At 40.8% G+C, this 15615-nt stretch overlaps 1 long non-coding RNA gene across 1 annotated transcript; it reads left to right on the top strand.

The window, feature by feature from the left end:
- The first annotated feature begins 1314 nt into the window (after nucleotides 1-1314).
- On the top strand, nucleotides 1315-14705 carry LOC127483210 (uncharacterized). The gene is made up of 3 exons (XR_007909281.2): nucleotides 1315-3296; nucleotides 12025-12126; nucleotides 14659-14705. It is a non-coding gene; the product is annotated as an uncharacterized lncRNA (long non-coding RNA).
- Nucleotides 14706-15615: the final 910 nt, after the last annotated feature.

The raw sequence follows: 15615 nt of genomic DNA on the forward strand, positions 1-15615 counted from the left end.
ATGGAAGCCTTTTGAGTTCGCCAAATTTGATCTTATTTCGACAGGGTCATAGTCAAAGTGGAAGTTCTCCCCTCCCTTCAGAGAAAGGTACCTCATTCTTTAACGGGCCCGTTCTTCCCACTGGGATCTCATTCACAGAGATCTTCCATTTGGGTCTTCTTTTTTTCTTTCTTTTTTTTTCCAGGGTGTCTTGGCTTTCCATGCCTAAAATACTCTCATGGGCTCTTCAGCCAGATCTGAATGCCTTAAGGGCTAATTCTGAGGCCAGAGTGCCATTTAGCACATCTGCCATTCTATGAGTCTACTGTGTATTCCGCTTCCCAAAATGGATCATTCTCTCCCTTTTTGATTCTATCAGTTAGTATTCGCAGACACTAGTCTTGTTTGTGTGATCCCTTTGACTCTTAGACCTATCAGTGTGATCAATTGTGAACTGAAATTGATCACTTGGACTAGTGAGATGGCATTGGTACATGCCACCTTGATGGGATTGTATTGGGATCCCCTGGCATGATTCTAACTCCACCATTTGGGGCAAGTCCGATTGAGCATGTCCCAAATTGTACATCTCCTTCCTCTCTTAACCCACTCTTATATTTAACAGGGATCACTTTTCAGTTAAAATTTAAACACCCAAGAATAATTGCGTGTTAATCACAGAATTCAACCAATAGTACTAGAACAAAACAAAGAGAAAATACTAAAATGGATAAAGTATTACATTGTACATCAACATTCAGGACAAGAGCTGATCAAGTCACTGTTTCTCATAGTGTCCATTTCACTTCAACAGGTTTCCCCTTTGGTGCTCAGTTAGTTGTTGCTGATCAGGGAGAACATATGATATTCGTCCCTTTGGGACTGGCTTAGTTCACTCAGCATGATGTTTTCCAAATTCCTCCATCTTCTTAGAAATGACCGGATTTCGTTGTTTTTGACTGCTGTACAGTATTCTATAGAGTACATGTCCCATAATTTCTTTATCCAGTCTACTGTTGATGGGCATTTGGGTTGGTTCCAGGTCTTAGCTATTGTGAATTGAGCTGCAATAAACATTAATGTGCAGACAGCTTGTTTGTTTGCCAATTTCATTTCCTTTGGGTAAATTCCAAGGAGTGGGATGGCTGGGTTGAATGGTAGGGTTATCTTCAGGTTTCTGAGGAATCTCCAGACTGACTTCCACAGTGGCTAAACCAATTTGCATTCCCACCAACAGTGGGTTAGTGTCCCTTTTTCCCCACATCCTCGCCAGCATCTGTTGTTGGTAGATTTCTGCATGTGAGCCATTCTCACCGGGGTGAGGTGAAACCTCATTGTGGTTTTGATTTGCATTTTCCTGCTTGCTAGTGATCTTGAACATTTTTTCATGTGCCTGTTGGCCATTTGGATTTCCTCTTTTGAAAAATGTCTGTTGAGGTCCTTGGCCCATCTCTTAAGTGGGTTGTTTGTTTTGATGTTGTGGAGTTTCTTGATTTCTTTGTAGATTCTGGTTATCAACCCTTTATCAGTTGCATAGTTTGCAAATATTTTTCCCATTCTGTTGGTTGCCTCTTCCCTTTCCTGACTGTTTCTTTTGCAGTACAGAAACTTCTCAATTTGATGCAATCCCAAATGTTAATTTTGGCTTTGACTGCCTGTGCTTCTGGGGTCTTTTCCAAGAAGTCTTTGCCAGTACCTATATCTTGCAGAGTTTCTCCAATGCTCTCCAATAATTTGATGGTGTCAGGTCATAGATTTAAGTCTTTAATCCATGTTGAGTGTATTTTTGTGTAAGGTGAAAGGTAGGGGTCTTGCTTCATGATTCTGCATGTGGAAATCCAATTTTCCGAGCACCATTTATTGAATAGACTGTCCTTACTCCAGGGATTGGTTTTGGATCCTTGATCAAATATAAGTTGGCTGTAGATGTTTGGATTGATTTCTGGTGTTTCTCTCTCACTGTCTAACTCTGCCTTTCAAATAAATAAATAAATAAATAAATAAAAAAGAAATTAAAAAAAGAAGTTCTGCAGCTACCACTCCATAGCTGCTTTTGCTTTCTCATTAAAAATTCAGTTTAATAAATGCACATTTTAAATTTATTTAAAAATATCTCAGCATAGATAGTGTGGAATTATGTATGTGTTCTTTATCTTAGGTCATACCCTAGACTCAATCAATGATCTTAGTTGATAAGTCACATTACAAGCATGGTCACCTAGAATTATAACTGAAGGGTTAACCTTCAGCTACCTTACCTATAAGAAAGCTAGATTTTTGCTAATGAAAGCAATGAATAGAAGAATGTCGGTGCCAGTGCTGTGGCACACTGGGTTAATCCTCCACCTGCTGCACTGGCATCCCACATGTGTTCCAGTTCTAGTCCCATATGCTCTCCTCTTCTGATCCAGCTCTCTACTATAGCCTTTGAAAGCAGTAGAAGATGGCCCAAGCACTTGCACCCCTGCACCCATGTGGGAGACTCAGAAGAAGCTCCTGGCTCCTGGCTTCAGATTGGCCCAGCTCCAATCTTTGCCACCATTTGGAGAGTGAAACAGTGGATGAAAGACCTTTCTCTCTGTCTCTCCTTCTCACTGTCTATACTACTTCTCAAATAAATAAATAAAGTCTTTTTTATTTGACAGGTAGAGTTATAGACAGTGAGAGAGAAAGAGAGAAAGGTCTTCCTTCCGTTGGTTCACCCCCTAAATGGCCGCCATGGCCGGCGCTGCACCTATCCGAAGCCAGGAACCAGGTGCTTCTTCTTGGTCTCCCATGCGGATTCAGGGGCCCAAGCACTTGGGCCATCCTTCACTGCCCTCACGGGTCACAGCAGAGAGCTGGACTGGAAGAGGAGCAACCACGACTAGAACCCGGTGCCCATATGGGATGCCGGCACCGCAGACAGAGGATTAATCAAGTGAGCCACAGCGCCAGCTCCTAAATAAAGTCTTTTAAAAAAAATGAGAAAGGAGAATTCATTGGTAAAGCTAATACTTGTTCCTGAGCCTGATGGATTATAAAAATGGGCTCTCACTGGTAACATTAGTGGTATCCAAGACATGTAGTTTGCCTGAATATTTGGAGACACTCCTACCCTTTTCATCAAAGGTATTACAACCTGCATCTCTGGCCCAAAGTTTGAGGCTTGGACACCTGAGTGGAGAACTCTGTTTTCCTGAAGCCTAATAGAACATTAGCCAAATTCTGCTTCCAGAATATTGCTATAATTATTTCAAGAGAACCTTTTATGGAAGAAGGCCTCCAGGGCACTTCAAAAGGGCTACAGCTGGAATATTGTCAGACTTGCAGAAGAGGTTGGTTATATATACACTTTTGTTCATACTTGATCACCTGTGTTTAATAATTTAGTTTGAGATTTGCCTATGTTTTAATCTGTTAATGAGGTTATGTTGCAGGCGTTAAATGGTACCTCCCAAATACTCGAGGCTACCAAAGTTTTCTGAAAAGACCTTGGTGAACTGTCTCAAGTCAGTATCAACATCTGCCTGGATGTGAGAGTCCCACCCATTGTCTTGCAATGAAGGCTTTCCTCAGGACCCATTTCTTCAGCTCCTATGACTTTTCTAGAAATTAATGTGTGGAGAGGCGTTAGCAACTGAACATCTTTTGTGAAGGTGTAAAAGCTTTCAGTAGTTAAGACAGAGGGACTCTATAAAGTAGAAGTTCCAGGGACTCCACAGCCTTAAAGCTGCAGGCAAACTGATTGGATACCACAGAAGTAGAAGTTAGTGGCAGGAGGGCAGATCTTTGCTTGTAGGATGTTTGGATGCATGAATGTTCTAAATACAGAACAAAATACCTGTATCAGAACAATTTCCCTGACAAAGCAGATGCTTCATGGCTTAAAAACTTCAACTGTTTGTCAAAAGAAATCACTCATAGATTCCTTCAGAAGTCAGAAGAGTTTTCCTTAAATTATTTAGCTTTCAGAAATCCATGTTACAGTGCTTAGTCACATGTTAAAGGCCATTAACACACAGCTTATCTGCTTCCTGAACATTTTCCCCCACGCTTTCAACAGCACCTGGTCTCCAGATTCTGTACCTCCTCAAAAATTTCTCCTTTAAAAACAGTGATGGTGGCTGGCGCCGCAGCTCACTAGGCTAATTCTCCACCTAGCGGCGCCAGCACACCGGGTTCTAGTCCCAGTCGGGGCGCCGGATTCTGTCCCGGTTGCCCCTCTTCCAGGCCAGCTCTCTGCTGTGGCCAGGGAGTGCAGTGGAGGATGGCCCAAGTCCTTGAGCCCTGCACCCGCATGGGAGACCAGGGGAAGCACCTAGCTCCTGCCATCGGATCAGCACGGTGTGCCAGGCGCAGCTGCCACTGGAGGGTGAACCAACGGCAAAAGGAAAACCTTTCTCTTTGTCTCTCTCTTTCACTGTCCACTCTGCCTGTCAAAAACAAAACAAAACAAAACAAAACAAACAAAAAACCAGTGATGGTAAACGCCTTTTCTTGGAAATTGTCTTAAGTTCATGAGCAGAAGATCATGCTGGGACAGGGGGAAAAAAAAAAAACAGGATTTTTCTTCAAGTAGCAGAACCAAGAAAAATTCCGAGTATATGTCCATGTGTATAAAGAGCTAACATTTAAATCAATTCCAAAAGGAGTTTCTGTATTTGTTTTAGATCAAAGCAAGAGAAATGATTTCTAATTAACTTATGCTTTACAAAAAAGGAGGTGATGATTGAGTGGGTCGTTAATATCTCACTGCATCAGGGACAGAACAGAATTCAACAATCAAGCCACATGAATAAAAGGATTTAGAAGACAGGGTCCATGGGGGTGGAATTTTGGCCAGAGGTCAAAACATCAGTTAAGATACCTTCATCCCACATCAGAGTATCTGAGTATCTGAGTTCAATACCCAGCCCTGGCTCATGACTCCAGTTTCCTGCTAATTCAGACTCTTGGAGGCAATAGTGATGATTCAAGTAATTGGGTTCCTGCCACCCTTTTGGGAGACATGAATTCCATTCCCAGTTCCTGATGTCAGCCTTGTCCTGGCTGTTATGCTATTGTGGGTATTTGGGGGAGTGATGCAGAGAGTGGAAGTTATTCTCTCTCTCTCTCTCTCTCTCTCTCTGCCTTCTCTTCCTCTTTCTCCTTCTCTTCCTCTTCCTCTTCTTCTTTTTCTCAATTTTTTAAAAATAAATTGTTCATGGACCTTCTATCAGAGAGTCACAATGCCACACATTACTGTTGTAACTCCTTTCTTTGCTTCTATAAATACCCACTCAACATTCAGATCGCTAAAGCAGAAAATCATTTTGATATTGTTGAGATCATTTGTCCACTCCTTTGGTCTGAGTGTAGGTCATGTTTTGTGCTGTGAAGACAAAAACAATAGCAAATATTAGAATTCCTGTAGATGAGAAAATTGAAATATATCTGTAAAATTTTTTTAAAAGTATGAATTTGCTGTGTCATACTATCTGCTGAATTATTAAAATATTTTATTAAAGAAAAAGAATTACTCTGTTGATATCTTGAGTCCTTGGTTATAAAACTTCTACACTTGAAATTAATGTGAAAAGAAATGTGTCATTGTGAATTCAGGATAAAACTGCTGTATGTGCTTTGGAATCTCAAAGGTTAAAGTCAAATCTTTAAGTTTGTTTTCAAACACTGAAGAAGAATCAAAAGGATGTAAAAGTCCGTGTAGCTAAGGGTTTATCACTCAATTTAAGAATAGCTATTGAGTTTTAAAATGTCTCTTGAGGAAATGGCTACAATGTTGATAAAACAGTGATCTCAGAAAGCAAATTTACTTCTGAAAATGTGAATATTTCTAGTCTGTGCAAGCTACTATACAGACACACAAACAGTAAATTCTGTCCCTATCCTTAAAGAGCTTACAACATCTTGTGAAAGATAAACTAAAATCTCACATTGCTATAGTATCAGATAATAAAAGAAGTACCATAGAGAATTGTAAACAAAGTACACAGATTATTTTTTTAAAAAGAAGGGATAGATTACACGTATTTAAAAGAGGCCAATGGGGCTGGCACTGTGGCACAGTGGGTTAATGCCCTGGCCTGAAGAGCCAGCATCCCATATGGGCACCAGTTCGAGATCTGGCTGCTCCGCTTCCGATCCAGCTCTGTGCTGTGGCTTGAGAAAGCACTAGAAGATGGCCCAAGTCCTTGGGCCCCTGCACCTGTGTGGGAGACCCAGAAGAAGCTCCTGGCTCCTGGCTCCGGATCCGTGCAACTCCGGCCGTTGCAGCCAACTGGGGAGTGAACCATCAGATGGAAGACCTCTCTCTGCCTCTCCTCTCTCTGTGTAACTCTGACTTTCAAATAAATACATAAATCTTTTTAAAAAAATAAAAGGGTCCAAAAATATTTAGGAATGCCCTTTGTATGGCATTTGTATTTCTGATTCTCACTTTTTTATATAAAATGGAGATTAATAACACTAAATTCAAAGTTGTTGCCGAGAAAGCACCTAACATACACTTTTGTATACAGTAGGGGCTCAATAAATGACAATTTCTCCTACCACCTTATTAAAAGTGTATTCCATGGCTGGCACCATGGCTCACTAGGCTAATCCTCCGTCTGCGACACTGGTAATTCTGGGTTCTAATCCCGGTTGGGGTGCCGGTTCTGTCCCGGTTGCTCCTCTTCCAGTCCAGCTCTCTGCTGTGGCCCGGGAAGGCAGTGGAGGATGGCCCAAGTGCTTGGGCCCTGCACTCACATGGAAGACCAGGGGAAAGCACCTGGTTCCTGGCTTCAGATCAGCACAGCGCACTGGCCATGGCAGCCATTTGGGGGGTGAACCAACAGAAGGAAGACCTTTCTCTCTGTCTCTCTCTCTCTCTCTCACTAACTCTGTCAAAAAAAAAAAAAAAAGTGTGTTCCTATGATCCATTCAGAAGTGAGTGCTTCTCAGTCCCAGCTGAGAATATTTCACATATGACATGTTTTTGCTCTACTTCCATATTCCTCAAAGGAGGCACATGTTCTTCAGGGCACTTTTATTTGTAATGCTCACCAATAAGAATCTAGGCCCTAGATATTACTCTTAGATATTAATCTCAGGACAAGTGAAAAAAGTATTTTTAGTGTTGTTTCTATTATTCTAATTGTATTGTAGAAGAATGTTTGTTGAGATTAAAATTAGAATATGATATATTCATGATACTTATTAAGTGAAAAATAGGCAAAATATTTTAAAGATAAAATTTTTATTTACTGAAAGCTGTATAAGCCACTTTTATACATAAAATATGTATAAGTATATTCTGCCATATTGACAAAGTTTATTTCTGGATTGTATGATTATGCGTCCACTTTGTTCCCTGTTTTCTAGAATAGTTTTGCTAATTTCTTAAAGAAATTTAAAGCATGAGCCTTTTCTCTCACCTTTTCCTAACTTCCATTCTATAAAAAAAGATCCAGGTTCCCTACTATCTCATCTCTTTGCAGCTGGTCTGAAAGAAGCAGAATTATTCCTAGTCTTCACTTACTTAAATGAGAGGAGGGTCTGAAATTTACCAAAAATCAAGCCACAAGTGGAACAACTCAGATTCAGGCAAACATTAGAAGCTCCGCGACCTTTTTCTTCTTGTCCTTTCTGCATAGTTGTGTAAGACTCTGCCTGTGCAGTACACCTGAAAGAGAGAATTGAGAGTCTAGTCTCATGAGACTACAAGAATATTCTCCAAAAGGTTATTGGTTTTGATTAGTTTTCTAGTTTCTACTGCCCTGGAAGGCTGACACTGCATTTTAAACATGCATTTTAAACCATTTCTCTCTGGTTGCTAGCAAGCAAGAACAGTGTGCTAAAGTCAGCTGCTGGCTGGATTTTATGTACTGGAATGTTATAGGACTTACTGTTTATCCGTGCAGTAATTCTACAAATATTTATTAACACTGACTGTGTGCCAGCTACTAGTCTAGGTTCTGAAAAAAGAAAAAAGAAAACTCTGTGTCCTCATGAAATTTATGTTCCTACAAACTGCTTATTTCCCATGCAATATCATTTGGTGCTTCCATTGTATATCCAGGTATAAATAAGACACCTGAGGTGGAATGCAAAGGGGTCCCCAAAACTGTTTCCCACCTAATATGCTCTTAGTACAGTATGACTTCAGCACTTCAGAGCATGGGGCTTAGTAGGGTGACCAACTAATTTTTCCAGAACTTTTCTAGTTGTATCTATGAAAATCCTAAACTCATCATTCTCAGGTAAAAAACTCCTTAGTGTTTGGTTATCAGAGGATAATATTACCTTTCCTTAATCTAGGCAGGCTTATGATGTATACAGCTTATAACACTAGGTCATAAAAAGTAACTGAGTAATGGTCTAACTCTCCTGGAACCTGGCAACAAACTGAGAAAGTACAAACTAGTTAATGGCAATGGACAACATGGAAAGACCACACATGTGTTTTCCAGTCAACAGTCCAACTAAGATTCTAATTACCAGCCAGCATCAACTTCCAAATATATAGTGGAAGATGTCTCCATATGATTAAGCCATCAAGTCACCCCCAGCTTTCAACTTTCCCAGGTCAAGCCCACGACATTGTAGAGCTAAGACAAGCCAACCCTGCTATGCCAACCCAATTTCCTGACCTGTGCAGACACCGAAAGACATCTGTTACTGATTTTAAGTCACTAACTATTGGACTGCTGTTTAAGAATACATAACTGATGCACTTCCACAACATTTGTGACTTCATCATTTAATAAACAATCATTTTAATATAACTGTCAGTTTTGTGGACCAGGAATTCAGGCAGACCTCAGGTGGATGATTCTGTTCCTCACAGCAACAGCTAAGGCTACTCAATGGTAGTTAACTGACAAACAACTACTGCATTAACATGTCCAGTCTCCAGGAAGTTATGGCTTGATGATGAGGCTCAATTGGGACTGTTAACTGGAGTACTTTCCAACCTGGCAGGCTCAGGTTAGCCAGAATTTTTGTGGGGCAACTCATAGATTCCAGAAAGAATTCTGATAGCCCCAGATAAAAGTTGTGAAGCTTCTTAGAACCTAGAATATTATCCTCAGAAAGACTATCCCACCATTCTCTGTTATCATTAAAACCATCCTAGGCTACAGGAAAAAGGAATTGGATTCCACCTCTCACTAGGAAGAGTACTAACCCATTTGCAGTCATGTTTAATCTAGTATCCTTGGTCTTGCAAGAATCATGCATTAGAGAAAAGAATTAACATTATAAAATTAAGAGTGTAAAGACAACAATGCACTCCTCTTTCATATCTTTACTTTGTGGTATACTCTCCAATAGCTGTTTGGACTTGTGCAAAAATGACATTCTTCACTATTTTAAAGGTTATTATATTAAGGTCATGTGTTATGCTAATCATTTCAAATGGAAAACAACAAACTTCTGTGTATAGGTGTTAGGAATTTAAAATAGGTCTTGTGCTCTAGTTTCCTGTTAATGCATAAGCAGTTGATGGCTCAAGAGATTGGGTCCCTGCCACCCATGTGGAAGAACTGGATTGAGCTCCCTACTCCCAGGTTTGTCCTCGCTCAGCTCTACCCATTGAAGATCTTTGTGGGAGTGAAGCAGTAGGCAAGAAATTTCTCTCTCCATGTGTCCATCTTTCTGTGTATATTTCTCTGCCTCTCAGATAAATAGAATTTTTAAAAATAGTTTTTTTAAATAAGTCATGTAGACCACTATCAATATATGTTACTTTTATATTGAGTAAAATACAAAAGTCTTCAAGTAAGATTCTTTGAACCTATAGCTAAACTTAATATATGGTATAAATTACTAGTGAATACAGAAATTAGTGGAAATTCTAAGTATAAGTCAAAGAATGAGTGTCCTAAATAAAACAAATTTCAGACTTTACAGTTTAGTACATGCTGTTGCAACATACTTTGCTTGGTGTTATAATTGCTAGTAGGGTTCTGCCAATGAGTTATTAAAAGCAAATTTAACATTAAGCAATGATTTTTATATCAACAGCTGCCTTTCAGGAAGCTTTCTATCTCAGGCATATAGAACTACAGCGGGGCCGGCACTATGGCATAGTGGGTAAAAGCCACCACCTGCAGTGCCAGTGCCGGCATCACATATAGGCACCAGTTCAAGTCCCAGCTTCTCTACTTCCTATCCAGCTCTCTGCTGTGGCTTGGGAAAGCAGTGGAAGAAGGCCCAAGTCCTTGGACCCCTGCACCCATGTGGGAGATCCGGAGAAGCTCCTGGCTTCTGGCCTCCAATTGGCACAGATCCGGCCTTTGCAACAAACTGGGGAGTGAACCAGCAGATGGAAGGCCTCTCTCTCTCTCTCTTCTCTCTGCTTCTCCTTCTCTCTGTGTGTAACTCTTTCAAATAAATAAATAAATTTTAAAAAAAGAACTACAGCTTATTTCAATGAATTATAATATTCGTTGTTAGTTGCCACTGGTTAGCTTGATTTGATTTGTGCTTTTTGACTTTTAGTTTGCAATTTATTGTAAATTTATCATTTGATTTGTACATTTCATACTTATTTTTCTTTTCTAGGAATGATTGTTCAAGAAATTTTCCTTGAGTTTATTCTTTTTAAATCTAAAATATATTTTCCTAGGTTAAGGTAAAAATTTGAGAGCCTGAAAACTAAAAGGAGATTTCTAATTCACTTAATCTCTTTTCTGTCTCTTATTTTTCTTCATCATCATTCATATTTCACACTGATTTAGAGGCTTCTGTACACAGGGCCCACTGAGAAACCATACCCTGATTGCAAAAAGATGTGGAAAACAAAGTCTGCATGAAGGGTTTTACAATCTCATTGAGAATATATGAAATCATATATTTAAAATAGCAATACAATGTAATTTAGGACTGGATATCAGAAGAACCTTGAATGACCCTTGAACTTGAATGGTGTTCTCTACTCTGAGAAATAATGACAAGAGATGCTTTTTTTCCCCTTTAGGAGACCATTCCGGCATCCATTCTGGCACCCTGACCATTGTCTAATCACTCAAACCCCCAGGGACATTACTCCGGACATCCTCACAATTAACCTCCTGCTATGACTCAGACATAAGGGAGGAGTCTTCTCATCTAATTCCCTAGATGACCACCACACAAAAAGCTTGTCTCTGATTAAAAAAAAAAAGACTTTTGAGAGAAATCATTATTTAACATTAAGAAATTACTGTTAATAGAAATAATCAGAAAAGGGAAAAACAAAGAGAGAAACATTATAAAATGAGGCTAAAAACAGTGTGGTTAAGTCAGGAGAGAAAGCAGACAGAATAAAAATGATGACACCATCAAGGGACCAAAAGTTTCCTTCAAATCAGTGTGATTATCTATTTCTACCATAATTGTGTTACAAATATTCAAAACCCTCATGACGTACAATGAGTATTTACTGCTTGGACATCTGGGACCACCAGACAGAACTTCTGAGCTTGGCTATATTTGTCCCAAGATTTCTGGGAGTGAGATGGCTGTCAGTTGATCTAGAAAGACCTTGGCTGGCTCGGCTGGGGTAATGAAGATTGTATTACATATCAGTCATTTTCCAGTAGGCCAGCCTAGCATGGTCCTTTCTTTGCAGTTGCAGAAGGTAAATGCAAGCAAACTCAATAGCACAAACACTCTACACAACTGTGGAGTAGAAACAAGAACTCAAATCCACAGGAGACCATGAGTTATACATTATCCTAAATGACCTGAAGCCTTGCAAAATCTAGGTGAGGACACTGGGAAGTACACTGAAGCCAAACTTATCTGTAGATATTTAAGGCAGAGAAACACAAACAGGCACATATTGTATACTCTCTGTATTCATTTTCCATTGCTGCTGTAATAAATTCCCATTAATTTAGGATCTAAAAACAACACAGATATGTCATTTTACAGTGTTCCAGGTCATAAGCCTGAGTTGGTTTTGCTGATTTCTCCTTTGGTTTCCAAGATCAAAATCAAGGTGTAAATTAACTGGGATCTTATAAGAAAGCACTACAAAAAAAAATCATTTGCAACTTAGGCAGGTTTACTACAGTACCTACTTTTTTGTGTTTGTAGGATTAAGGGACCATTCCTTACCACGTGTCAGCTGGAGGCCATTCTCAGTGTCTGCAGAGCACTCAGGTTCCGTGGATCCCTTAATCTTCAAAGTTAACAATTGTAGGTTGTTCTTTCATGCTTCAGATTTCTGTAATCTCTGCCTCCTCTCTGTTACCTTTAGACAGAGAAAATTGTCTACTTTTGAAAGCTTATGTAATTATTTTGGGCCCATCTGGGTAATCAGGATAGTCTATTTTAAGATACCTAATCTTAATTGCATCAGAAAAGCCCATTTTACTATGTAGCATCATATTTATAAATTCCAGGGCTTAGTGTGTGGTCATTTTGGAGAGCCATTCACTTAACCATACCTGGGATTGCATGGACTACAATTAAACCCTACCCATGAATAGCAGGCCACAAGTTTGATAATCATATGCCCCAGATTGTCTAGCCCTAATCTTGTACAATCAGTCAGTTATCATCCTGACCATTATACCATATGTTCTAATTTGGATTTCAAAACATCATGGATATAATCAGGACGCATCTACTTTACTGTCTATTTGTTCTATCGGAACAAGGGGAAAGTACCTGGAGTAGAGGAATGTCTAGTAACTTAACAATCTGTAGAGCATTTTATCCTGAAGGGCAGCATTCTGTCACGCTAACCATGAGCCTTAGATTATCACCACGAAATTCTGATTCACCTATAGATTTTAAACATCTCCAACCATCATGAAATGAATTGTGTACACCCAAAATTAAGTTGACATTCTCAGTCTCAGTCCCTCATATGTGATCTGATTAGGCTATAGGAGTTGTTTCAAAAGTAATTCATTAAGGGGCTGGCAATGTGGCCCAGGAGGTTAAGACTACACTTGAGAGGCTGGAATCCCATATCAGATTGCCAGTTCAAGTCTTAACTCTTCTTCTTCCAGTCAAGCTTCCTGACCAGTCAGGAATTCCAGTCAAGCAGATTCTGACCTAAGTGCTTGGGATCTTGCCACACATATGGAGGAAGACTAGGATGGAGCTCCTGGCTCCTGGCTTTGGCCTGGTCCAGACTTGGCTGTTGCAGCTATTTAGGGAGTGAACCAATGGATAAAAGATATTTTCTCTGTTTCTACTTCTCTTCCCTTCTGTTCCTCCCTCCCTCTCTCTGATGCTCTGCCTTTCAAATAATTAAACATTTCCTAATAGTTAGTTAAGAAAGGTCATACTGGAGTTTGATGTGTCCCTAATCCATACTGACTGGTGCCCTTATAAAAGGGAGAAATTTAGACACAGACATGCACAAAAGGAGACTACCATGTAAAGATAGAGATTTACAAACCACAGAACCCCAATGATGCCAGCAAACCACCAGGGCTAGAGAGCAAGTCAGGTAATAGGCTCTCCCTTACAGAACTCAGAAGGATCAAACTCTGTTAAAATTTCACTCCATATGGGTGCTGGTTCTAGTCCCAGCTGCTCCTCTTCTGATCCAGCTCTCTGCTGATGGCCTAGGAAAGCAGAGGAAGATGGCCTAAGTCCTTGGCACCCTGCACCCACGTGGCAGACCCAGAGGAAGCCCCTGGCTCCTGACTTCGGACCAGCCCAGCTCCAGCCATCACCACTGTTTGGAGAGTGAACCAGCAAATGGAAGACCTCTCTCTCTGTCTCTCCCTCTCACTGTCTGTAACTCTACCTCTCAAATAAACAAACTTCACTCCTGAGCTTCCAACCTCCATAACTGAGTTTACATTGCTTAAGCCACCCAGATTGTTGTACTAATGGCACCTTAGCAGACTGAAAACAATCACAACTTTGGATAAATCTCTGGTGAAGACCTGGATATAATTGCAGTGTTTTTAAAGAAATGTATATTTAGCTACTCTTAATTATAATCATATATTTAATATATATACATAACCTAGGAAAGCTGTAAATGAAATAGCTAGAAGGGACTGTGCCAGGTACTGAGCAGAAATAAAATCATACTGACTTTTTGACAAAATGTTAGGGCTCATAGTCTACATTTTCTTATGCAGAAATTATGTTCCTCTCCCTTTCCTTCTCCTCCACTTCAGAAGCTCCCCTGTCCATTTCTGGAAGTCTTGTCTGGGGTCTTGTGACCAGTGTATTTGTATGCCAGTGCTCTGGCTTCCTCGCTTACCTACTAGTCCATTGCTTCTGTCATTGCTGTCATCTGTGGAAGCATGATCTGGCAAGTTCAATATACCCACATCAGTAGCTGCTTGAGTTCTAAGATGAGAATGTACTAGTGTGCTCTAAGGCTGGTAAATGAGGTAGAGATAGAATTGGGGATGGTTTTCTCACAAAAGCTATGCTATGGGTAGTCTGATGGGCCCCAAAACAATACAGCTCATATCCAGCACCTCGTCATGTCTTTCACAATCGCAGTTCTTCCAGCTTCCAGCCCTCATTTCTCTCCAGGAGGCTCAAAATCTACCCTAAGTGCTAGAAGAGAAAGAAGTCAATCCCATCCCCTATACTGGCTTCAAGTCTTTCCCAACAAACTTCTAGAAAACTCCCTCCTTCTCTTCCCAAAGCAAAAGCTTAAAAGCCCGTGCACAACAATCTTTAAATGATCCATCCTTCTACCAATTCCACCAGTGGTTAACTGTTTTCCTCTCTGGGTTTGGCTAGGATTTCTGGCTGGATAATAAAAGAGTAGCTAAAGAAAACCAGAAAAATAGCCGGCGCCGTGGCTCAATAGGCTAATCCTCCACCTTGCGGCGCCGGCACACCGGGTTCTAGTCCCGGTCGGGGCGCCGGATTCTGTCCCGGTTGCCCCTCTTCCAGGCCAGCTCTCTGCTGTGGCCAGGGATTGCAGTGGAGGATGGCCCAGGTGCTTGGGCCCTGCACCCCATGGGAGACCAGGAAAAGCACCTGGATCCTGGCTCCTGCCATCGGATCAGCGCGGTGCGCCGGCTGCAGCGGCGGCCATTGGAGGGTGAACCAACGGCAAAGGAAGACCTTTCTCTCTCTGTCTCTCTCTCTCACTGTCCACTCTGCCTGTCAAAAAAAAAAAAAAAAAAGAAAGAAAACCAGAAAAAGACAAGGCTACTGAGAAAAAGGTCAGTGAAAGAAACTCAACAGAAGAGGTAAGATTCTAACAGCAATGTATGAAGTTCAAATAAATGAAGAGATGGAAAAGTTCTGGGTAAAAATTTAAGAAGTTGGGCTGGTGCTGTGTCCAGGTGAAGCTGCTGCCTGCAGTGCCAGCATCCGATATGGGTTCTGGTTCAAGTCCCAGCTGTTCCACTTCCAATCCAACTCTGTGTTTTGGCCTGGGAAAGCAATAGACGATGGCCTCTGTACCCACATGGGATACCCAGAAGTAGCTCCTGGCTCCTGGCTTCAAATCAGCTCAGCTGCAGCAGTTGTGGCCATCTGGGGAGTGAACCGGCAGATGGAAGTCCTCTCTCTCTCTCTTTCTCTCTCTGCCTCTGTAATTCCACCTTTCAAATAAATAAATAAATCTTTAAAAAAAAGAATTTCAAGAAGGAAGTGGGATTGTGGTAACTGGGTTAAGCTGCTGCTTAAAGACACCCGTATTCCATATCAGAGAGCCAGTTCAAGTCCTAGATACTCTGCTTCTGA

This window comes from Oryctolagus cuniculus, chromosome 8, assembly GCF_964237555.1.
Source record: "Oryctolagus cuniculus chromosome 8, mOryCun1.1, whole genome shotgun sequence".
NCBI classification, from domain to species: Eukaryota; Metazoa; Chordata; class Mammalia; order Lagomorpha; family Leporidae; genus Oryctolagus; species Oryctolagus cuniculus.